Genomic DNA, 24,977 nt, shown 5'->3' on the forward strand with positions numbered 1-24,977 from the left:
CATAAGGATAAGGAGTTAGAGAAGTCAAGGATCACTTCAAATTTGACTGATTTTGAGAATGACATGCAAAAACTTAGGGGGATGCTGTTTTTATTGGGTTGGAACTGACAACATGTTTGAGTTTTATGAAGACATTGAGCTTGACGTGATGGCATTTTTCTGTATCTTGTTCCTAAATTTGGCATGAGCAAATCGCTCTGTGATCCAAATCCACAATAAAGTTCTAGTTGTGCTTATAATTGTTTGTTAGCAATAAAAAAATCATTTTGTATGGCACAAAAAATCAGAAGATATCAGACTAATAAAAACATGGTGATAATGTTAGTGTTTCAGTTTTTTAATATTTAATATTTACTCAGTGTTCCCAATGTTCTCAGTGTTAAGAGTATTTGTAGGTGTCACTCAATGTAGCTTCTCATGTGCTCTCCTATCCCTACTTCCCTCTTTAATCTGCAACCACATCCTGGAATTTCATAATTTTCCATGCTCTGATCACAACACTAAGATCTTCAAAAGATGAAGCAAATCAGAATGTCTCAGTTTGACTATGATTACATGCAGGGCTTAAATTTTACTAGCATGAATGACATTAAGACATGTACTGAAGCATAATTATCATTTCTATTTAATACCTTCCTCTGTTAAATGGAACATTGAACACTTTCGTTGTGCCATGGGAGTGAGAATTCCTTGGTGTGATGTGGATAGAAAGTTCCTCAGTTCTCTTTCCTTATCATTATATCTCATTTTTAATTTCTTATTATATCTTCCTAATACATTATAACCAGTAACTCTCAATCATATTATTGCTATTATCCACCACTTTTAAAGGCTTGGCTTAGTTGTGACCAAGATCCCCATAGTTGAGTTCAATCAATGATGCCAGTGGTTGTAAATGAGATTCTCAACTACTTTTATTCTGCTATTTAGTAAAATCAGGGTATTTAAGTAAATAGTTTATTGAATTCTTAGTGACACCTCATAATTTAATCTATAAGTCACTGTTTTGACATTGAATACAAAAACAAAGCAGTTTTTACTGTTCTGACTCTATGAAAGGTAATAAAAATCGTTGTACTATTAAAATCCAAATGAGTTGTTAGTCTGAGATTTTTAGAATGAAATAAAATAATGGTTATGTCATACATAATGTATTAGAATAAACTATAAAATGTTTTGATGATTAAACTAATTTTAATGCTCCATACTATTCAAATAGAATAGAATACATTTAATTTTAAGAATATCTCTGAAAGTAGCAGTTTTGTATATAAGATGGTACTCAGTGAAATGAATGATATATTTACCTCAAACCAAAATAATCCTTTAAAGCAAATATGATTGACAGCAGAGTAACACAAGTCTTATATTGACCAAGACAGATAAATTGCTTATAAGAAAATAAGTGACTGATGTACTATTTAAAACTTGTTTCATTCTTAAATTTATTTTAAAGATGGTTTATGAGTCATGTATTTTCTTATAAGTAACTTCTATCATGAACCAAGTTTCATCAAATTATCCTATATAACAAAAGCCTAATATGCTAAGTGTCCAGTCATCCAGTTTTCCATTCAACCAATCAAAGCATAATATACTAATGATATGCTAAGGCCACTCAACTGCTCACTATGATGTGCACTGACCACCAGGGGGCAGATGCTCTGACTGGTAGGTTAGTTTGCCGTTGGGGTCCGGCTGATCGGGACTGAGCGAGAAGGGCTGGACATGCTTGGAGCCCTCCCGTGATCCCTCTCCAGCTGGCCAATCTCCCATGTCCCTCCCAGCCCTGATCATATACCATTGGGGTCCCTCAGACTGGCCTGCCACCCTCTTGCAATCTATGACCCCTCAGGGGATGTCAGAGAGCCAGTTTGAGCCCGATCCTGCAGGCCAGGCCAAGGAACCCCACTGGTGCACGAATTTGTGCACCGGACCTCTAGTATAAGATAATATCCAATTAAGAAGATGTAGCTACCAATATTCTGTTTCAAGGTGTCAACCTAAAACATAGGCAGATGATCTTAAGTGATATATGCATGTTATTCAAAATTTACTTTCTCAAAAGTTATAGTAAAGCAGATAAACACACAACAAACTATCTTAGGTTGAAGTAAATTTGAGTCATCAAGTAAGCAGAGTGACTACTTAACATGGAAGACAAATCTCTCTTTTCACCTTTAGGTAGCTGTTAGGTGCACATGCTGAATTTGCTGTCTGAGGGCAATGATTCAGTGTTTGAGTTGGGAAAGAAGTGAGTTCAGCTTCCCCACACTTCTTTATTGACTTTCACTTGGAGAGGCGACACAAAAGACTTTGTAGAGGTAGTGACTCCAACAGGTTCCAGGTTCTCTTACTTTTACCCATGAACCCTAGAATCCACTATTGTAAGATAACACAATTGATTCATATGGTTGATAATGCTAATCTTGTCTTTGGGTCACTTTTTTAAAAAGCATGCCCTGTAGCCCTGGACAGGTGGCTCAGTTGGATGTCACCTGTACATGAAAATATCGTGGGTTCAATTCCCAGTCAGGGCACATACTTAGGTTGCTGGTTCAATCCCCAGTCAGGGTGTGTATGGGAGGCAACCAATTGATGTTTCTCTCTCACATTCATGTCTCTCTCTCTCTCTCTTTCTCTCTCTCCCCCTCTCTCCATTACAAATCAATAAACATAGCCTTGGGTGAGGATTGTTTTAAAAAGCATACCCTGTAAAGCCAGCAAGAAAGAAACACAAATAGATAAATTATTACAGAAACTCAGAAAGTGTAATTCCCATCAAATCAGCATGAAACTCAAAACAGTTGCAAATGATTGCACAATTGCTGGTATCAAATATAACTGAAATGTCCTGAAACAGAGAATTGATTCCACACCATCTTCATCAGTGCAGGATAAATCAATTACAGCTCTTATCAATCTTCTATCTATTCCATAATGATGTCCAAAACTACTTACATGACTTGTCAGGTTAAGTAAAAAGAACCGTGCCATTCACTTAGGGATTTATTAAGAAAATAAATAAACATTAGACAATCTTTAGAAAGTACATAACATGTGGTACAGTGATGGCAGTGTTTTCTTTTGAAAGAATGTAAGTTGCAACAGCTTGTTTCAGCGGGGTTAAAACCATGCCAGAATGAAAAGCAAACTATTCAGTTGTGCAACAAATAGGATGATCCCAGTGGCAAATTACTGAAAAATGTCATTGGAACAATGTTGAACCATATTGCACAGAAGTAAATTGCTATACCACTTTGCCGACTTTCTCCTTCTCCTTGTGGCCTCTGGAACACCAGGGGGCCAGTTTCTCCTGTGGGCCAGGGAAAACACGTTCCCTGCACTGCTGGGAGGAAATACTCTTTTGTTTGCTCTGTAATCACTGTAAGTTCTCAATTTTTATTCAGAAAGAATGATTTAATCAGGTTGAGTATTTACATCTGCTAAATACAACTTTACTATGTTCTAAAAGTGGCTCCGAAATGATCAGAATAGATGTGGATACTGTAATCCCAGAATATATGAGAAAAATTTCAGAAATGGAAATAATCTCTTCTTACTCCTAAAAAGTTCTCATTTTCTGGCTTTTCCTGAAGTCTAAAATATCTTCAATAGGAAACCAAACTTTTCTTTATATAGGATTAGGGATAAGGTTCAAAATATAGATGTGTCTGGAGAGCAACACATACACATAAACTCAGACTATGGATGTAAGGACTATACCTTCTGTGAGAGCAGAGTTGGATTTTGCTAGAAGTGAATGAGCACAGTGGCACCACGAATGAAACTAAAAGGGGAATGTGGTCATAAAAGGAAGAAGATGTGGAAACTTTCATTAACATTTTACTTTCAGCTAGCTTCAGGAGTCAAGACCTCTCAGGTTCCATCTAATTCATTGAGGCACCAGGTCACAAGAGAAGCCACACATCCACTTTGTCCCTCTACTTTACCTATTACTAGGTCCTGTGAAGTATTGCTATCTGGTATATATTTAATGTAATCTTTCCTATTTATCTCTCCTTTTTTAAATTTTATTTTTGACATTATTACAGCTGTCCCCAATCCGCCCCCTTTTTGCCCACCTCCACCCAGACCCAGCCACCCCTCCCTCTGGCCATCACCCACTGTTTTCTGTGTCTGTGGGTTATGCATATATGTTCTGTGGCTAATCCCTTCAACTTCTTTCCTATCTATCTTTGTAACTTGTATTGAAATGTTCTGCCACCCAGCAATAAGATAATTCTAGATACTTCGGTTTTAGATTCTGCTGGTAATCAGCATTGAAAAACTAAAGCATGATTTAAAGCCATTTTGGCCCTTGGCTCTCTTTGGAATTTTTAGACACACAGTTTTTGCTAGCAGTCTAAACAATGAGTTCTAATGCGGAGTAGTTATATTTTTCATACAAATGAAACTGAAATGAAAAAGAAGAAAGTAATAAAAACATTCGGGTTTACAGAGGAAGACAATATTTAAACGGAGATCCAGACACCCTTTCTATATCACCAAATGTGTATCTGGTACTTCCCTTCTGTTTTCACTGCCATCATGTTCGCCCAGGCCTTCATTATTTGTACCTCGCAATAATTACAGCTCCTTAAGCCTCTCTGTCTTTATATTTACCCTTTTCTATATTCATGAAGGACATGCTGTAAGGGTTACTCTTCCACTCCAAATATCCTGAAACTTTCAGTGGTGCACTCTATTAAAAAGCAAACCAAAATATTTTACTTGGATTTCAAAGCCCTCCAAAATCTGACTCCAGCTTACTTTTACAATTTTCTCCCATTGTTCCTCTACAACTTACATGAGCCTTTGGCCCCAATAAATTGTTTTGCTTATTGTCTTCCTCTCCCATACAAATTGCTGGGCACTTTTCCTGCTCTGCTCACCAGTTCCAGTAACTACATAGAGTCTCTATTTCAGTTTTTCCCAAACATTGCCTCATGGACTGGTTCCATGGAATCAAGTGATGAACTCTTTAAAAACTTTCAAATGCTCAATTCCAACTCCTCAGAAAGTCTGATCCAATGGGTCTAAGGTGGGGCTTAGGAATCAGTGTATTAATAGCTTTTATTTACTTGAGTGACGCTTTTCTTTCAATGCCAAACTTAAGGTCAAGTTTCTTCATAATATTTTACCTACTTTTCTTACATTAAGACCACACTGCTATACTATGAATTAGCACTCACTTCAATACTCCTATTGTTATTCATAATTTTAGCCCTTTTCCCCTCTAAATTATAAGCAATTTAGAAAGACTTTCTTATACTCCTGCAAATCCTTGTTACTTAGTATAGGGATTTGTACTTGGCAGGCCCTCATTAAATGCTGAAGTAGATAGAATGATACAGAAACCCCATATTTACTAGTGTCATATTAAAATTAGCAAATGAAAGTAGTTATTCCAGTATTAAGGAATTAATGTGTCTTAATCATATCAGAAGAACTAAGGTTAAAAGATTGATTAACCAAAAATATTTATTAAATTTCCTTCTAATTTTTATTATAGTTTTGGAGTTTATCTAATTCAATAAGTAGCATTAAACATTATGATTAATTTAAACAATAGTTCATCTTAGATTATATTTTATAGTACCAACTCAAAAGAGTTGAGAGAATTCCAAACATCTTTCATTTACTAACCAGTTATAGGTCTTTCTTTTTTGGTTTTGGCTAAACATCTCTTGAATTTATTTATACTTTTAGCATGCAACACTTATATGAGTAACAATTTCCATATGTTTTGGTTTTGTGTAATATACCATATCTATTTATCTGTCTTGCTCCTAGCATATTATGACTTTAAGAAGTGTATGCTAGTTCCAATATTTTATCAATTAACTAAAAAGTTTCTCTTATTATTATTTATATTGTTATTATTTTGCAGACATTGAATATAGTCCATCTTAATGTGGACCTTAATAAACATTTACTATTCTAGTTGATAGCTTATACTTTTTAGCCTATGTCATGAATGTCTTACATCATTCATTTATTCATTCTAATTCCAGGATGCTTCCACTGTACTGTGTAGTCTTTATCAATACTAAGTGAAGAGGATGACATCTGTATTCCAGATGTAGATATACCATGTTATTTACACAGAACTATTAGAACAGGTCCTGTTTTGTATCTTAACTTTCTTCCTGACGATGCCCAGCACTTTATTGGTCTTTTGGCTACAACTGCACATTAAGATAATATCTTTAGGGAAACATCCTAAGTGATTTCTTGGTGCCTTTTTTGTAAGGAAGTTCTTGTTCAAAGCCCTTTATCTTATAAATATAATTTAAATTGTATTTCAAAGTCTATTACATTCAAACTCATCTGCCAATTTTCTGCTGACCTGTATACATATGTTCTGCCAGCATTTTAACATCATTAGCTTATTTCACTAATTTAAAAATGTTAGTATAATTTACAAATTTGGAATTTTTATTATATATTCTCATTGTTAGAAATATGTTGACTAAGTTGGGTACTTTTATTGATCCCTGAGGAATCTCACTGTTATATATTTTTGTTCAAAATATTTATTCATTCAAACTTTTTTCTTATTTTGAACTTGTTTCTTTTTCTTTAACCAGTGATTCTCAGAATGATTATCTAGAAGTGGAGGTGGGGGCAGATACTGTTGGGCAAAGAACACCCTTCAGGTTTCAGGATTACTGGGACTTTTTAAAACCACATATATATTCCATGAAGATTCTGGTACTTCCCCTCTTCCTGTCTTTGGAAAGTTATCCCCTGCACAATCTAGCACTCGAGGGACGTACCACTGTAAGTAGCCAATGATACAATAGATGTGTTTGAAATAAGATACCTTATTTCTTGGCCACATCAAATAATTGAAGGTCAAAAAAACTGTCTTCATGCTTTTTCTTCATAGAGCTTTAGTAAAGAGGTATAATTTTCCCCTTACAGAAACTGCCTTGCCTACTTCCTCAACATCTATTCTACAAATATCTTGAGTACTTCATAGCAACACAGTAGTGACATAGGGAAGATGAGGCAGAAGGAACTCTATGAGAAAGGCACAGAAGCATAAAACACCTGGCATGTTGAAATTAGTGTGCTGTGCTTAGAGCAGCGGTTCTCAACCTGTGGGTCGCGACCTCTTTGGGGGTTGAATGACCCTTTCACAGGGGTCGCCTAAGACCATCGGAAAACACATATATAATTCCATATTGTTTTTGTGCTTAATCACTATGCTTTAATTATGTTCAATTTGTAACAATGAAAATACATCCTGCATATCCGATATTTACATCACGATTCATAACAGTAGCAAAATTACAGTTATGAAGTAGCAACAAAAATAATTTTATGGTTGGGGGTCTCCACAACATGAGGAACTGTATTAAAGGGTCGCGGCATTAGGAAGGTTGAGAACTACTGGCTTCGAGCATATATGAGTCAGATTGCCAAGAAAAGAAACGAAATATAATTAGGGACCAAATTATAAAAAAACTTATGTAGCTAGTTTAGTTTGGATTTTTATCCTGTGAGGATGGGAAGCAACTGAAAGGTTTTAAGATGCTTCTGTTAACAGTGTGGTAGATGGATTGGCAAGAGGCAAGACTATGATAGTGAAGAAATAATAACACTGTTCTAGGCAATAGCACTGATCCAAGACAAGGATGATGGGGGTTGGGGATTGGAGGTGAGTGTACTTGTTTTCTCAAATAAGTTGTATTTATATAAATAGTTAATACAAATCCTCAATCCTATTTACAGTGATTTAGGACACAATCTCTTAAAAGGCTTCAAAGTGTTGTTGATACATAGAAAATCTGATAATACTATATCTACCACAACACAGTCCCAATGTGCCAAAATTGACTTTATAAATGCCTAAGTTAGGACCTAGAGAAGAAAATGTTGTTGATTATTATGATGTAAAATCAAGTTTTTTAAAAAATATTAATTTCAGAGGGGAAGAGAGAGAGAGAGACATCAATGATAAGAATCATTGATCAGCTGCCTCCTGACGCCTCCTACTGGGGATGGAGCCTGCAGCTCCATCATGTGCCCTAACCAGGAATGGAACTGAACTGTGAACTGGCTCATAGGTCCCCACGCTTAACCACTCTCAACCACTGAGCCACACCGGTTGAGCTAAAATCAAGTTTATCAGTAATGAATCATCCTCCAGAATACAGTCATCCCTTTATAAATTCCAACATCTTTACTAGACTGAACTACTTTCATATTCAGATACTTCATTTGTTTTTCTTTCCAAGTTGTGTGTTAATTAAAAGCATAATAAGTGAAGCAGGAGAAGGAGGGACAGAGAGCAGTCATGGAATCTGTGAGCAAAGCTACATTAAGGTCACTGTGACCTTCCCCTGTGCTTTCCAGTTTTGTGCCATTGAGAGTGGATGGTGCACAAGGAATCAGGAGACATGGAGTTAATATAGAATGAAGAGAGACTAGTAAGCTATATTTGCCGATTCTGGAAAAAAAAATAGTGGGACTGGATTAAAGATATTTCTGGACAAAGGCTGTGTGAGGAAAGAAAGGATAGTAGAACAAACCCATATTAAGACATCTAATCTGAGAGCACCTAAATTTAGTAGACATATATTTTAGAGGCTCACTATTCATCCTTCAAAATCCTTTCTTTGGAAAAGATTTTCAGCAAGAATCACATTCATATGTGATTAAGGCACAAAAAAGCAATCATCATTATTTTTTTCAAAACTGCATCTATTACATAAATCAGTGTACCCTAATAACCATATACAGATAGTGAGCTCTCAACTGTTTGATTTTAAATTAATATAATGCAGTAATTAGCATATTGAAATTCAGCTTGGATTTCTGTGGTATGTCATGTTTTAATCAAGTGTCAAAAATTTCCCTCAAAAATATCAGCATTGCCCCTTTTGCTACCTTGAGAATGTCCATACTCAGTGTCTGCACTGTCTGGATGCATTGTGCACAACTCTTCTAGTCCGTGTATGTAAGTGTGGAGAAGTGTCAGAGCATGAAATACGCTATTTCTTTGATCAGCTAATGTCTGCGTTGAAAAATAGACATGATCTCAAGGAAACTTGACTTAGGGTGGTGAATACACAATACAATATACAGGTGATCTATTACAGAATTATACACTTGAAATCTATATAATTTTATTAGCCAATGTCACCCCAATAAATTCAATTATTTTGAAGGAAAAAAAAACTAGAAAAAAAGGAATAAGAAAAATAGAGATGATCTCAAATATGCCATGACTTTTTAATAACTTTAATAATGACTAAGGAATATGTCTACTTAGTAGTTTTCAAATCTAAATAAATGAACCAAAGTTTTGACTGCATACCTTCCTTGTATCTAGTATTGTACATAGAATAAAGAAAATAAGTTGATAACTACCTATGAGAAACAAATTATCTTTGGGAAATAAAGAGTCCTACAATTAGCCCACATGACAGGGAAGACTAAATAGCAAAGCAGTAAGGACAAGTAAAGGTCAGTGACCCTAGTTCAGTCAAGGAGGGCTTCCAAACACGGGGATGAAAAATATTTGACTCAGGGAGAAATGGATTAGAAGGAAATAGACGAAGAAAAATGGCAGAGGTGAGCGAGGAGCAGTGTGTGCAGGGAAAGGCTGGCCACCAGGTTAAACAGCATCCTCCTTTGTGGTTTACATAAATGCTAGCTCTCAATACTTGACTTTGAAGTAGTACAATTTGAGTTGGACAACATTCATTTTAAAAAGAAAAATGAAAAATAAAACAAAAATATTATGAAAAAACAGACACGCAAACAATTCTCCTCTTTGATATTTGCTTCACACACAAAGACCACACAGCTTTGACCTCTAATATTCTCTGCGAGAACAGAAAATCATATTGCCAAGATAGAGATGCTGCACGGTTTTTACAAGTGCCAGAGGGGTTTCAGAATTGTTTAATCATTAATATACATGACTGGTATCAAGAGCTTTCCGTTTTTAGAGTGTAATGAATACAATGTGAGTGGGTTATGATATTTGTTTTATGACTTGGCTGTTGTTAGAACATTTTTGGAACTCACTAATACTCCCACCTTGAATATTTGGTAATGATCGCCTGGACCGTGAAGAAATGTCAAAATATAAATAGTAAAAAGAGGAATCTGGTCTACAGGTTTGGAATTTGAGCTAATGTACATGCATCCCAGATTTTCAGTTCAGTCAGAGATAATACGTGGACACACAACACACACCAGAAACACAAATTATATTTCATTCTACTGAAAAATCAAGCCTCATCTTCCATAACCATGACCATATGAGTATCTCAGCATGTTATTATCTGTGTGTGGACCAGTGATTATGTATGATGTAATTAAGTGTGCAGTTTATCCATTTCTAGGGATATTGAGTTTTCAGGCCTTTTATTTTTAAATTCAGAAGTAACTTTAGTGGGTATCAGGGAAAGGAAATCTTTATTTTCCCCTCTCTTCAGAGTGTAGGGCCTGCCTCTTCCATACTTGATGTTCTGGTCTGACTCTCCATGTAAAAATTGCCACGACACTAACATTAGCATGAAGTCTGTTCTTGGTAGAGACAAACTAGGCGGCGGTGAGGTACGAGGTACAATGCGAAGGGAAGAAGGTGTTAGCTGTGGAAACTTCATCTACAGACAGTGTGTGTGCTGGTGAATATGTAACACAAACTCTCCAGAGAAAAAGGGAAAGCTCTGATTTGTAGTATTAGCCAATTTCCATGGTGCAAACACTCCCACATGTCTAATTTCACACCTTCCTCAAGCTACCTATCTGGTTGAAGAGATGGATGAGGAGTTGGAAACAGGCACACTGAGAGCCACCATGTGCTGGTACCAGCAAACCACTGCTTGGATCCAGCGCAGTGGGCTGTGAACCATTCATTGCCTAGCACTGGCCCCTGAAGATGTGTTTTTTTAAAGCATAAAATAGTAGTATATAGCACTATATAAGTAGTAGTTATATTATGCCCCAACTCTATGAATTTACGTAGAGCAAAATTTGCAAAATAATAAGAGAGATATAAAAGAAAATGAGACTTTAAGATATATTAAGATAAAAATATCAGATGGGACAGGAAACACATTTAACATGATGCTGAAATGCAGTTTTGTTTTAAAACCATGTTTCACTCTTCTATCTAAAATCAAACAAACAAACAAGAATACTGCACTTCAGGAATGTATAGTATGTGAGCAAGCAGTTTCAGAAAATGGACTGAATAGATTTACAAATCATAGGTGTTCTAATTCTAAAAGAGTTTTTCTAGTTCGCTGCAGGCACCGAGTGGTTGTACTGTTACTCCAGAGAGCACCCGACACAGAGAGCTCGCTGGGAGCCCGCCCTCGACGGTGAAGGTGCCCCGGCATGTACACAGTCCTCCTCCAGGACCATTTACACCCAACACAGACGCGCATGGACACATTCTCTCTCCAGGAAACTCATCAGATAGTCTATAGTGACTATACTGATAACACAAGGGAGAGGACATAGTCAAGCATTAATTTTATGAGAGTAATATTGGTTTTTAAAAAATGGAAAATTGTATAATCAAAGGAATTATCTTATTGATATGGATACAGATCAGTATTTTTGCAATCAGTAATTTTTATCAAATAGCCTAATTTTTAAAAATGATTACTTATAATTAAAGAGTAGATATTGGGCAGCCTAGTTAAAAAAAAACACAAAAATACATATGCAGGAAAAAATTTATCTGCAAGGCTTATTTTTTGTCTATAAATCAAATTTATAGAATAAATTTCTAAAAGACGAGATTTTAAGAATGTCCAAAGTATCCACAACTGTAACTATTCCCATTGCTTTTATAAAACATTATCATAAAGTTGATTTTGAGCTTTGTTGTCTGATGTATTACATTTTCACTTTGCATGAAAATCAGAAAATATGGGAACATAAAGTTCACTCTGATTTCTATAAAGGAAGAGCTTGGCAGTGGTAAAAAGCAAATTCTAGTCACTGCATTCTTAAAGAGTTTCTTCTAGTGAGTATTATCTTAAACTGTATGAGTCTTAAATTGGGAAACAGGGAACAGAAAAATCTTGGATGAAAAATAATCCAAATAAAACTGAAACCTCTAAATGATAACTAATTAGAAACACAAGTTAACTAAGCTAGAAGTGCATGTTTATAAGTTTAAATGACCTTTAAAGATGACTCATAGCCAAATGATAGCTTAGTTGTGGATTATAACTATTTAAATATACCATTTATTTTTGTTCTTTTTGCTCAGGGACTCAATAGTTTATGTTGCCAATTATAAATACCTCAACTTATCCATATTATCAAGCTGAAGCCTTAAATTTTCACAGAATTTTTACATATTTTATCTCATTTGATCTTCCAACAACACTTTTGCTATGAAATGAATATTGTGATGGGGGAAAAAATCAATCAAGAAAGTACTACTTAACCAAAGAAAAATAACAACTGTAATAGGTTTAATACATTGATGATAACATTAGCATAAAAATTAGAATCTCTTAATTGTTATTTTATTATTATAAGCACTTTCCAAAGCATACACAATTTAATTGAGGACTACAATAATTCTTAGGTTTCTTAAATATATTATTTCACAAACACTCTTAATTTTAAATACTATAATAAATAATATAATAAAACCTCTGTTTTCTAAATACTAAATTAATGATGCATTGGAAATCTATTGTCATTTGTACCTTGGGATCACTTCAAAAATTCTGAAGATCACACCCATTTGATAAATTCATTTTCCAAGTCTGCACTCTATGGTTTCTCTTGTCTTGAGAAATGGAAAAGTTTTTGTTGTTCAAGGAATTTGGGAATAATTCATTCCTATAATAATTATTGCTATAGATTTTTAAGAAAATAGATTTTTAAGAAAACCTATAGATTTTCTACAAATTGGTGCAGTAGTTTTAAATTACCAAATTTCAAGTTTACATCTCATGATTTTCCCGTTTTAGTTAATGGCATCACAATTTTACAAATCAGCTTTTAAATTTAAATGCCTTTTTATATATATATATATATATATATATATATATATATTATTGATTTTTTACAGAGAGGAAGGGAGAGAGATAGAGAGTTAGAAACATCGATGAGAGAGAAACATCGATCAGCTGCCTCCTGCACACCTCCCACTGGGGATGTGCCCGCAACCAAGGTACATGCCCTTGACCAGAATCGAACCCAGGACCCCCCAGTCCGCAGGCCGATGCTCTATCCACTGAGCCAAACCGGTTTCGGTTTAATCCTTATTTCTCATCTCCCACATCTGATTGCCACTAACTATGAATTCCATTACAGAATAGCTTGCCCCTTTTTAAAAATTTTCTATTTCTGTTACCAACACCATTGTTACCACATTCGGAATGTGATAGTATTAACTGAATTCTCTCTCTTATCCTATTCTCTCCCCATTCCAATCTATCCAAGATTCCTGCTTTCCTAAAGAAACAACACTATGTATAAGCTTGTAATGGTTCCCCACTTGTCCAGGAAATGGAATGCAAAGTCCTTGTCTTATGTTATGAAGTCTTCCTATTTTGCACCTTGCTCTTAGACAAGGTGACTTTTTCAATTCTGAGGTTTCTTCCCAGTAATAAGGGGGCAATTCTGTTGAATTTTTTAAAATTAAAGTAGATTAGCTTACATGTGTAATAAATACACTTAACTGAGTGCCCAACACATTGTAGGAACAGTTACCTATCCTTTTCCCAAGCATATCACTCACTCATCAACAAAGTTAAATGGCCACTGAGTCTCACAATTCGAAACCTTGTGTTCACTCAGCCTGCAAAGTGACCTCCCACCCTATGTTCACCAGTCAAAGCCAAGTACCTGATCCTCCCTCTTTTTTGCTCTTTTCAGAAACTCCCAAAATATACCTCTCCCCCTTTTAAGAAAGAGCACTCACCATATTCTGCCTTATTTTGCAATAACTTGTGTAGTTATGCTATCTTTCCTTTTAGAACATTACCTTCTTGAGGAGGGAGAGGCTGAAAAATATAATCCTTAAGTATCTTTTTTCATGTAGAAATATATCTAGCCCAACTCTTGCCCATGGTAGAAATGCTACATTTATTGAATGAATGGAAATATAATTTTTGAGAAATTTTACTTCCAATATGTTACCTTGATAGCATTACATTTTGTATTAGCCTTTCTTATATTAACTCTGTCAAGTAATTTTAATTGGCAGAAATGACCTGTCATCTAAGACACTGTCCAGCTGCTTTCTCTTTCCATGATTTCTTTCAACTTCTAAATATAACTCTCCACTTGTTGCTTCCTTCACAAAGGGTGCTATTATGAACATCAAACACATTATGGGAGTTTGGGTAATAATTTGGGTCTCAGAGTGAAATAGAGTAAAAAGTGAGAATGAAAAATTAACTCTAAAATATGCTAAATGAAATAAGCCAGTGAGAGAAAGACAAATACCGTATGTTCTCTCTTAAATGTGGAATCTAATGAACAAAATAAAATGATAAACAAAATAGAAGCAGAGACATGGATACAGGGAACAGACTGACAGCTGTCAGAGGGGCAGGGACAAGAGAGGAGAGGACTGGATGAAAGGAGGTGAAGGGATTAGCCCAAAAGCATATATGCATAGCCAATGAACACAAACAACAGTGTGGTGTGATGGCCAGAGGGAAAGGAAGGGGCAGGGGCCAGGTGGAGGCAGGCAAAAGGAGTGGGGGATGGGGACATCTGTAAGAGTGTAAACAGTAAAAAATATATATATAGTGTATCTAGAATAAGAACTGAAAAAATAATCTCAGTAAAATATGTTTAACAAAAATAGAATTCTCTAATAGAGAGTCTAGACTTACTTTAAAATTTTAGAATATCTCTTAAGAGTGGTTATAAAAGGCAGAAACACATTGGAGCATGTAACTGCATGTGGAGCCAGCTCTTAGTTGTTTCTGTTAATGAAAGCTCTTCTAGTTTTCCTGCTATTCCCTCTTCTGGAGACATTTCCAACACATTTTGCACTCTGCAGTGAAAATTTCAAGTAGCATATTTTGGGTACCAAAAGTAAGGAAAAAAAGAATAAAGCCATGGTTCAATAATAGCCAACAGTGAAAAAATGGCATACTTGAGACAAACTGAAATTTTTCTTCTATGGAGTATACCCAAATTCAAGCAGTTTCACTAAGAGCATGTTTTCTTATTTCTCCTACTTTGAACAAGAAAACAGCATGTGTATCTACTTAAACCACCAAAAGCATTTATTTGTTTTAAATGCTGCCATTTAAAAATACGTATGTTTAAAAATATGAGATGTTTGGTAAGAAGTTAAATTGTTAAATATATGTCTTAAAGGACTTGTCTACAGATCTTTTTTTTTAACTAATGAGGGATCTAACCACAAATTTGGTATAAATTAAAAATTTTAAAAATAGACCTCACAAATGTTCTCTCCTCTGTGAACCTCTGAGTGATCCATGGGATGTCTCAGGGAGGACAAGGCAATTTATTGGTCCTCATGTCTGATGAAAACATGTTCTAACTCTAGCATTAACTCTTTTCTTTTGTAAAAGTGTGCACTTTCTATATTTTGTTTTGTCTCTTTACTCAAGAGATACAGAAAGGGAGAAGATCGGCCAATGGAAATATGCAGATGTATGAAAAAGCCTGGTGTATTTGAAGCATGGCAAACAGTGAGGTATAGCTAGAACAAAAGGATCAAGGGAATAGCAAGTGCTGTTGAAGCCAGGTATTGGAATTTGACCCATAAGCACTGGAAAATAGCAAATCGTGAGCATTATATGTAGAATTACAATAATCAGGTATTGTTTTTAGAAAGACACACAGTGATGGTCTGAAGGGTGGATTGGAAGCTGAGAAAATGTAAATCATTTCAAAGATTAGTGCAATGACCTTGGATGGGTGTGAGATGACGTCAACCTTAAGTAAATCTGTTTTAAAGGGAATGGCTTAGTAGTGGAAGGAGAGAGGAAAAGGAAAGGAATTAGCCTTCATTGATAATTGTTTGTCATATATACATTATACAGTTTAACCTTTGTACAATCCATTTTACAAAAGAAACTGATGTTTGGGAACATTAAAATTCTAGCTCTAATTTATAGATGAATTGGGGGTAAAGCAGAATTTCAAACCCAGGCCTGTCTGACACATATATCTATTATACCCCACTGCTGCTTCAGCCATTATCGATCTCCTAGGGCATTTGAGGACCCAATTTTAGAGATGCTTAAGCAATAGAGCATCTATACCCAGTGACCAAAGATGAGAGTTTAAAGGAGCTGGAGGCATGCAGGGCTTCCAGCTTGGTCAGCTGAGTGGATGATGATGGCATAATGTATGGAAGGAATACAAGACAAGAGCAGGTTTGGGGAGAAAGATTAAAAGTTCATTTGGGAACATACTGAACCTGAAATACCTGGAGATTATCAGGAAAATTATTTAGAGGCTCTTAGACACATGGACCAACAACTCAAGAAAAGAAAGAGGAATGGAATCACATTCCAGAATAATTAATATGTGGGCCATAATCAAAGTCATGGGTATAAATACAAGGACTATATGAATAGAAAAAATGCAATCATAATAAAAATATAACATGGGGACCAAACATGCAGTACCTTTTTATAGACTCTGATGTAATAGTTTAGGACGACTTTCAAAGATTGTTTATAAAACCCATATTTCTACAGTTTTAAGAAAAAGAAGAAAATCCATTATTGTAGTAGCATTACAATTTTTAACTAAAGCAACATTTTATACATTGGGTCCCTCTAGAAGGAAAATCAGTTTAAAGTGATAAAAATATGGAGTTTGGAATATATAAAATATTTAAAGAAATTTAGTTTTGTCATATTTTTGTCCATATCATATTAAGTAAGGCATATAACAGCCATCATTTATTGGGTGCTTATATGTACTATTCCCTGTGCTATGCTTCACATACTAGTATATTCATTATTCTAATAACCTCATAATTATATAAGTTAGACATTATTATTTCTGTTGCTCTAATGAGGAAACTAAGATTCAGAGAGATTAAGTAATTTACCCAACACTAATAGTTTTATATCTAATCTTGGATTTGAACACAAACTATAGTCTCTTTATTATACTTACTAAAAGATTGTATCCATGAAAGCTTTTTTAAAATGTAGTTGCTTAAATAAAAAATAACAACTTGAACTTCATATCAATTCTACGTAGATTCTTCCCTCAAGTGCCAGAAAATAATATTTCAGTTTCTCTGGTAGCTTATTTTTACTTATTAATTTATTTACCAAACATCCTTTTTCATAAATAGTATAGAATAAATTCCAACCAGGGTCTATTTTAATTTTCACATATCTAAGTTAATAAGTAAATAATGTTCAAATTTCTGAGTATGGCAAGTAATAAAGTAGGATTCCATACTGACAGTAAGTTTTCCAAATACTTTTTTCCCTCTAATTATTAAACCCAGCTTCTCAAATTCTGAATCCTGGATCCTGGGCTCTTGTGTTGCAATTGGAAAAAACCACATATGAAATGAGTCATTGCCTAAGAGACTGCAAAATATGTCTTAGTTTATTTCCCTAGGCAAAGGATTTATTTAACTTCTATAGATTGATATAAAAACTTAGCAAATAGTTTTAAACAGATATGTTTATGGCATAGATTTTGATGATGGCTTCACAGATGTATTTTTATCTCCAAACTTATCAATCTGTATATATTAGAAATGTACATCATGTTTTGTATCAATCATGCCTGAGTAAAGAGATTTTTAAAAAATTAGGAGTATCAATCCTCAAGAAATCCTTCAAAGTTAAAAATTAATATTAGATTAGGTTTATGTTCCATATTTACTTAAAATATCAATGTAAATTAATCTCTGGATAGTCAATGCAGATAAATGTTAATTGTTGCAAGAATCAGAAAAGGATTTAGAAAAAAATACAATCTAAGAGCTAAAATTTCAGTAAAATGAAGATTTCAGATTTTAAAATCATCGTTAATATTGTAATCTGACATTCAGTTATGCGGTTATAGTTACGTAATTGTTTGGCCTTTTAAAATTTATTAAACTTTACTATTTCCAGCAATGAATAATTTTTTTTTCAACTGAATGCTGCACTTGTTTCAGTACTTCACAGAAAACAATTATCACTGTAATACTAATTTTGTGCCTGATAAAATTTTTAGTTTTTATAATTTTTTCTCTTACACAATCTTAGGTTCTATGATATATAACTGTATTAAGAAGTTATTTTCAATGCTAGAATTCTTATGATAGTTAACATTTTTATAAAAAATTTTAGCAAAATCTGAATTGGTTAGAATTCAATGACAGTATTACTCATTTCATGTAAAAGTAGCAACATTCTTAGTTAATATTTTGGAAACAAATACATATTAATTCTATAGAAAATTGTTTTCTGATATACGTTTTTTAGGTCATGGGCTTTATATTCAACTCTTAAAATTTTGGTGGGATTAAACTATCTCTTAAAAGACAGTTTTGAAAGGACTTGTATGCATGCATATAAGCCTAACCAGTGGGCACAGACACCAGGGGGTGAGAGCATGAGTGGGGAGTTGGGTGGAGCAATGGGGGGATAAGGACACATATGTAATACCTTAATCAATTAAAAAAAAATAAATTGAAACAATTAAAAAAAAGACAGTTTTGTAGAAGTTTAATATTTTGCTCCCTGATGTTGATGGCACTGACCAGCACAATACATTTTCTCAGCCCATTCAAAGGAGGAGATTTGCTGTAGATATACTAACTACATCTCTAAATTATTTGAGCTTTACAAACTGGCTCAGCCCCCAAGTGAAAAAGAATAAGTAGGCAGCTCCAGAAAACCTAAACTATGGAATGACCTATAACAGGTTTTACAGAAAAGTAAGATGAGATTTATTTTAAAATGCATTATCAAAGCAAGTTCAGTTTAATTAATTTTTACTGAATTATATTTAAAGATCAAGAAAGTAGTTGAAATTAATTGAAATCTATGGTTATGGGAACCAAGAAAAATGACCCAAAGGGCGCTGGCTGGCTATTGGGTTTTAGTTTGCAGCCCTGTGTGCTTCCCTCTCTATGGCTATGTCACCAGTTGCCAATAAAATATTTTCTGGCAAAAAAAAAAAAGATAGTTTTTCTTCTCCAAAATATATTCATATTCTTGCCTGCTGCATCCCTGAGATTGATCTATTGGAAACTAATTGCTCTACATTGAGCATCATATCCCCTGGGGCACACAGCTAAAGGGCATATATTTCTGAGAAAGTTTACACATTGAGCTATTATTCATTATAACATCAATTTATAAAATTGGCTTCTAGCATGGTTGGCTGAAAGGAGGCCGCCAGGGAAAAATATGGCATGCAGGACAGTCTTGAAGTGTCAGCGTAAGGGAAGGAAACAAATCTGTAACAACAGAGTCAAAGACAAAGGCCTCTAAAGCAAGGAGCACTGGACAGTGAAGAGCACAGTAAAAGTTCCAAGAGTCAGAGGAAAGGGATGGCCTCTAAAGACAGCAAGCTGCTGAAAGATGACGGGGACAGCAATGAACCTATATTTCATCGTTTACTCTGTTAATGTCTCCTGTTAGCTCTGAGTCTTGACATATACACGAAATTCACTTTCTGACGTTCTAATTACATTATGTGGGTTTCTTTTTAGTGAATTGCCCTCTAAGACTGCACGTTTATCCTACAACTTCATGATTTTCATTTGTTTCTCAGTCCCACAGACTTGCATAACCCTGGTACATGCATTCCTGACCCACTCCTAATGGGTCCAGGCAACTGCCTTTGTATGAATGTGCAATGTCACAGCCTAGTTTGTGATTGAGCATAACATTGGCTTCTCATAAGTCTGTGGAGTATTCCCTCCATATGTTTCTAAAAACCTGTTTCCCAACTCAAGAACAAAATGTTAGAAATTCACAATATGCTTATGTCTCTCAAGTTAAGCAATCTCTAGGAGTATCTGACCTCTTTCACATGTAACTTTTTTTGTAGTTGACTAGAATGTTGAGATGAAGCCAATAAGATAAAATATAAGAAAGATAATGTCAAGGTGCTATAAATACAACAACTGCACAAGTACAGAAGCAGAGGAGACCTGACTTGGCAACAATTTATTTGAAAGAGAGCTTGAGCAGACAAGCTTAAGATGAGCCAAGAGTTGAGAACATCTGATCCCGAATATACTAGTATTGATGGCAAGAAGAAAGCGATTGCCGAGGGAGCAGTAATCCTGCTGTTCTTGGAATAACCCTGCTTTGTTTGCAGATTGTGTTCTGGGTACCTCATTTAAGACGGTATCCACAGAGGTCTGTTGGATGGAGAGAGGTTAGGGAATCATATTTAAGGATAATGGTTGAAGGAATTTACATTGTTTAGCCTAGAAAAAATATGCTTAAATAGAAATATAACTGCCTTTATATATTAAAATCACTGTCCTATAGAGGATGATTTATAAGTTAGGCATAAAAAAATTACTTATGGTCTTATTTTAGATTATGGATAGACTGACTTCATGATGATTATATTCCATACAGAAATGAGTAGCAATAAGTATTAGAAGCTATGCTAGTATATGAGCCTGTGCAGATTGAAATTACTTTTAGTAGTAAGAAAACTTTGGATTGATAATATAGTCTGAGATAGTGCAGGAAGAATAAACAATTCTCTGCAGACTGGAAGTATCATCCATGTCCCTAGTCAAGTCCCTATCCAGCATTTTAAATAGCTGGAAACTTGCCCTAACCGGTTTGGCTCAATGGATAGAGCGTTGGCCTGTGGACTCAAGGGTCCCAGGTTCAATTCTGGTCAAGGGCATGTACCTTTGTTGCGGGCACATCCCCAGTGGGGGGGGGGGGGTGTAGGGGGCAGCTGATCGATGTTTCTCTCTCATTGATGTTTCTAACTCTCTATCCCTCTCCCTTCCTTTCTGTAAAATATCAATAAAAAAATATATTTAAATAGCTGGAAACCTCTTTAAACTGTTATGGAAACTCTAAAATTTTAGAGATGAAAGTGATCCTAGCAGTCACCTGGTTTAATCTTCCTATAAAGAATAGAAGTTGAGAAAAATTAAATGATTTGTAAAGTTCATAATACAAACTAGAGGTAGATCAGGAACCAGAACTCTGGCCTATTGATTCCTAGTTCAGGTGTCAAGTTTGTTCATTACACTATCTAAGTAATTATTTGAGTGATACTAGAAAAATTGTTTTCTCTGTGTTATATAAAATACTAGTCAGGGAAATTCCTCACTTACTTTGAAGCCACTTACTAAACCACCTCAGTTATATGGAATATCACCAGGAAGTATGCATAATGGCGTTTGAAGCACAAAAATAGAAGTCCTAAGAACTTACCCACAAAATTCATTAACTCTATTATATTGGGAGCCTCTCACGTCATTTATTCAGACATTAGATCTATTCAAAGTTACCTAGTTCTTCGGAGCCTTTATTTCTTCATTTGTAAAAGAAAAATAATAATGTGTGCTAATTCAAGTATTTTAAAGATTAGGTGTCATATGTGAATTGCTTAGCTTTGTGCCTTACATGCACACACACACACACACACACACACACGAGTTTCATAAGTGTCAGGCATTATTACTACTCACTAATCATGTGCTGGAGATGAAACACAATGCATCTGGCTTCTGCAAGGGAACAAGAATGGACTTTTCTTAAAAGTTCCAGGACCTCTTTATGGCCAGTTATTACCCTGCCGAAACAGTGGACAGTGATCCTTGCTCCCATAAGCCAGAAGTGGAAGCACCTTCTAGCCTCAAGATAACTCATGCTCCTACTCCACAAAACAAATAACTACTCATAGAAGAGAGGGAAGAGCCCAGCTGGCGTGGCTCAGTGGCTTAATGTTGACCCATGAACCAGAAGGTCACGGTTTGATTCCTGGTCAGGGCACATGCCCCAGTTTTGGGCTAGATCCCCAATGGGTGTGGGGGGGGGGGCGGTGTTCTGCGGGAGACATCCAATCATTGATTCTCTCTCATCACTGATGTTTCTATCTCTCCCTCTCCCTTCCTCTCTCTCAAATCAATAAAAATGTATTTTTTAAAAGAGGGGGAAGGACCCAGGTCTACCCTAATTCTTAAACTATCTTGTCCTTTGTTTCCTGAAGTATCTTTTCAATATTTACCAATTGTCCCTCCCCCTAAATACATACACATGTTCATAAACCTAAAAATGCTTCATCTGCACCTGTGACCTCATGTTGCTATGGCAGTATATCCTACATCATCTCAGGAACAAAATGTCTGCACAATGCATAGGCTATATGTTTTATTGATTTAACCATAACTAGAGCTATAATCTTAATCTGGTAAAATTACCAGGAAATTATGTATTGGTCATGGTTTAAATAAGTTTAAGTCATAGAACAAAAACTTGTAAAAATATAATAATATTTTGTAAAGTTATAGCTGTATTATATTTTCCAAGCATCTTTTAAATGATTTCTAAAAGCCTTTCCCCATATTACTTTTCCAAAATGTGTTGTTTTCCATGTGGTTATAAAGAAGCAAATACTGCCTTAGAATGCCAGAGCAATGGATGGATTCTGATCCTGGATTTGCCACCAATGACCTTGAGCAAAACAGAGAACATTCTATCCACAGCATCTGAGTTAAATTATCATTCCTCCCTCTACCTCTGACTCAGAATTTTCAATAGTTTGAATTCTTAACATTTCCTTAGAAATAGAAGCCATAGTTTCCCTCAACACTGTATTAGTCATATATAGATTCTAAGTGAGGCATAGTTGCTTCCCCCATCACCCCACTGCTTATCTGCAGCACCATAGCAGTACTGGTTTAGTGTAATTTCTGGGGTCAGACAACTCAAATCTGACCCTGGACTTGCCAACTACTGCCTCTGTGACCTACGGTACATCTGTTAACTCTGTTTCCTCATCTCTAATATAAACATAATAATACCTACATCTGACAGTTGCTTTGAGGATTAAATTAATAACTGTATCTGTGAAGCACTTAGTAGAATTCTTGGCACACACTAAAGGCTCTATAAATATTATTTCATCATTATTATTACTGTTATTAGAACTAAATGTTTTTTATTCATTTGGTTATTCAGCCATTCAGTTTTTATTTGCTAAATATCTATGTCATTCTGCCAAGAATATGCAGTTATAAAAAAAAATACTGCAGTTTCTTTGACTGTTGTACCATACAATCTATATGAGAATACAAACCAAGATATTTTATAAAATTTTAGATCTTAGTCACCCAAACCCCATTTTAACAGTTAAATACCTTTTTTAATTTCTATCTTTTTATTCTAGAGATTTTTCTAAAATGAAAAATAGGAAAACTTTTTTGAAAACATTTTAATGTTTCCAGAATTATTACAAGTAAGTAATTCAAGAACTCTTATAAGCCAGAATGATTCTGATATTAGTTACAGATCAGAGTGAGTTGAATGTGAGAAGATAAGATCTTAAATCCCTACTAGTTTTTAAATCATCTAGCATGCCTGAATTCAGGCACATGCACATACCTAATCACAACACTTCAAACTGAGCAATACGAAGCCTTTTGTTGTTGTTCAATAAAGGCTGGGAAACTATTAAGATGGAGTAAAACTGTCAAAAATCCAAGATAACTTTTTAAATCCTCACCTGAGGATATGTTCATTGATTTTTTTATTTGTCCTTATTGTTGAAAGTATTACAGATGGCCCCTTTTCTCCCTCAATGACTCCCTCCTCCTGAAGAAGTATTTGATAAAATCCAACGCCTGTTTTCAATATGGAGGCATTTTTAGTTTATTCTATTCAATAATTCCTCCACCTTGCATCAAATTTCCACTAACAAATTCCTACATTTATATTTATTTATTTTTCTCCCCTAAGTAGTCAAAGAGGAGTAATTTCTTCCTTGTTCTCTTTTTGATTCCTAACATTTGGCCCAGTACCTGACAACAAGTACTCAATAAATACAGGGTGTCCACCCCCCAAAAAAGTATATACACTTTGAATGATTATTAATCCCTATGGGTTATATCTGAAAAGGAAGAAACATCAATTGAACTATCAGAAAAAAAGTGTGCATACATTTTGGGGGGACACCCTGTGTTTATGGAATTCATCCATTCATCCCCTCAACAAATATTGAGCACCTACTATGTTCCAACCACCATTCTAGGCACTGAATATATTAACAATGAACAAAATACCTTCTCCTTCTAGTCAGGGAAAAAGTTTATACATAAGATAAATAAAAATAATACATAGTATCTCAAAGAGTGATAAATGCTAAGGGAAATAATTGAAGAGAGAATAGGAAGTATGTATGTTGGGGAGAAGGGAGAAGGAAGGTCTCAGTGAAAAGATGAGATTTCAGTAAAGACTAGGAATAAGTAAGGAATTGAGCCACCCAAATATCTGGGAAAGCAAACATTTCAAGCAGAGGAATAGATAGTACAAATGATGCAAGACTTTGCCTGACTTTGTCCTCGGAGCAGCAAGGAGGCCAGTGTGAATGGAGTAGCATGAGCAAGGGAGGTCGTAGCATTGAGAGTTGGTGGTGAGGGGTGCAGATCTTCTGGGGCTTTGTAGGTCACTGTAAAAGTTTTAGATTTTATTCTGAGTAAATTGGGAAGACATTGGGGAGGTTTGAGCAGAAAGTGACATGATCTGATTTATATTTTGAAAGACTCACTCTGAGTCTGTCGTAAGAGTAGACTTCTGAGTACAAGGGTGGAAGAAGGGAGACCAGCTAGAAGGCTTTTGTAGTAACCCAGGCAACAGATGATAGTACTTGGACTAAGGAGGAGCAATGGAGGTGGCAAGAAGTGGTAATGTGGGGATGTGTTTTAGAGATGATACAATAGGATTTATTAGCAAATTGAGTATAGAATGTGAAAGAGAGATGTAAATCAGGATGAATCCAGATAGTTCACTGGAAGACTGGTTGGTATTGTCATT

The 24,977-nt window shown here is 35.1% G+C and overlaps 2 protein-coding genes across 2 annotated transcripts in view; one reads left to right on the forward strand and one right to left on the reverse strand.

The window, feature by feature from the left end:
* The window catches only part of FAM227B (family with sequence similarity 227 member B), a 213,718-nt gene that overhangs the window by 93,187 nt on the left and 95,554 nt on the right, over window positions 1-24,977 (forward strand). The window lies entirely within an intron of this gene.
* The window catches only part of FGF7 (fibroblast growth factor 7), a 65,246-nt gene that overhangs the window by 13,954 nt on the left and 26,315 nt on the right, over window positions 1-24,977 (reverse strand). The window lies entirely within an intron of this gene.

This window comes from Myotis daubentonii, chromosome 1 (assembly GCF_963259705.1).
Source record: "Myotis daubentonii chromosome 1, mMyoDau2.1, whole genome shotgun sequence".
Lineage (NCBI taxonomy): Eukaryota > Metazoa > Chordata > Mammalia > Chiroptera > Vespertilionidae > Myotis > Myotis daubentonii.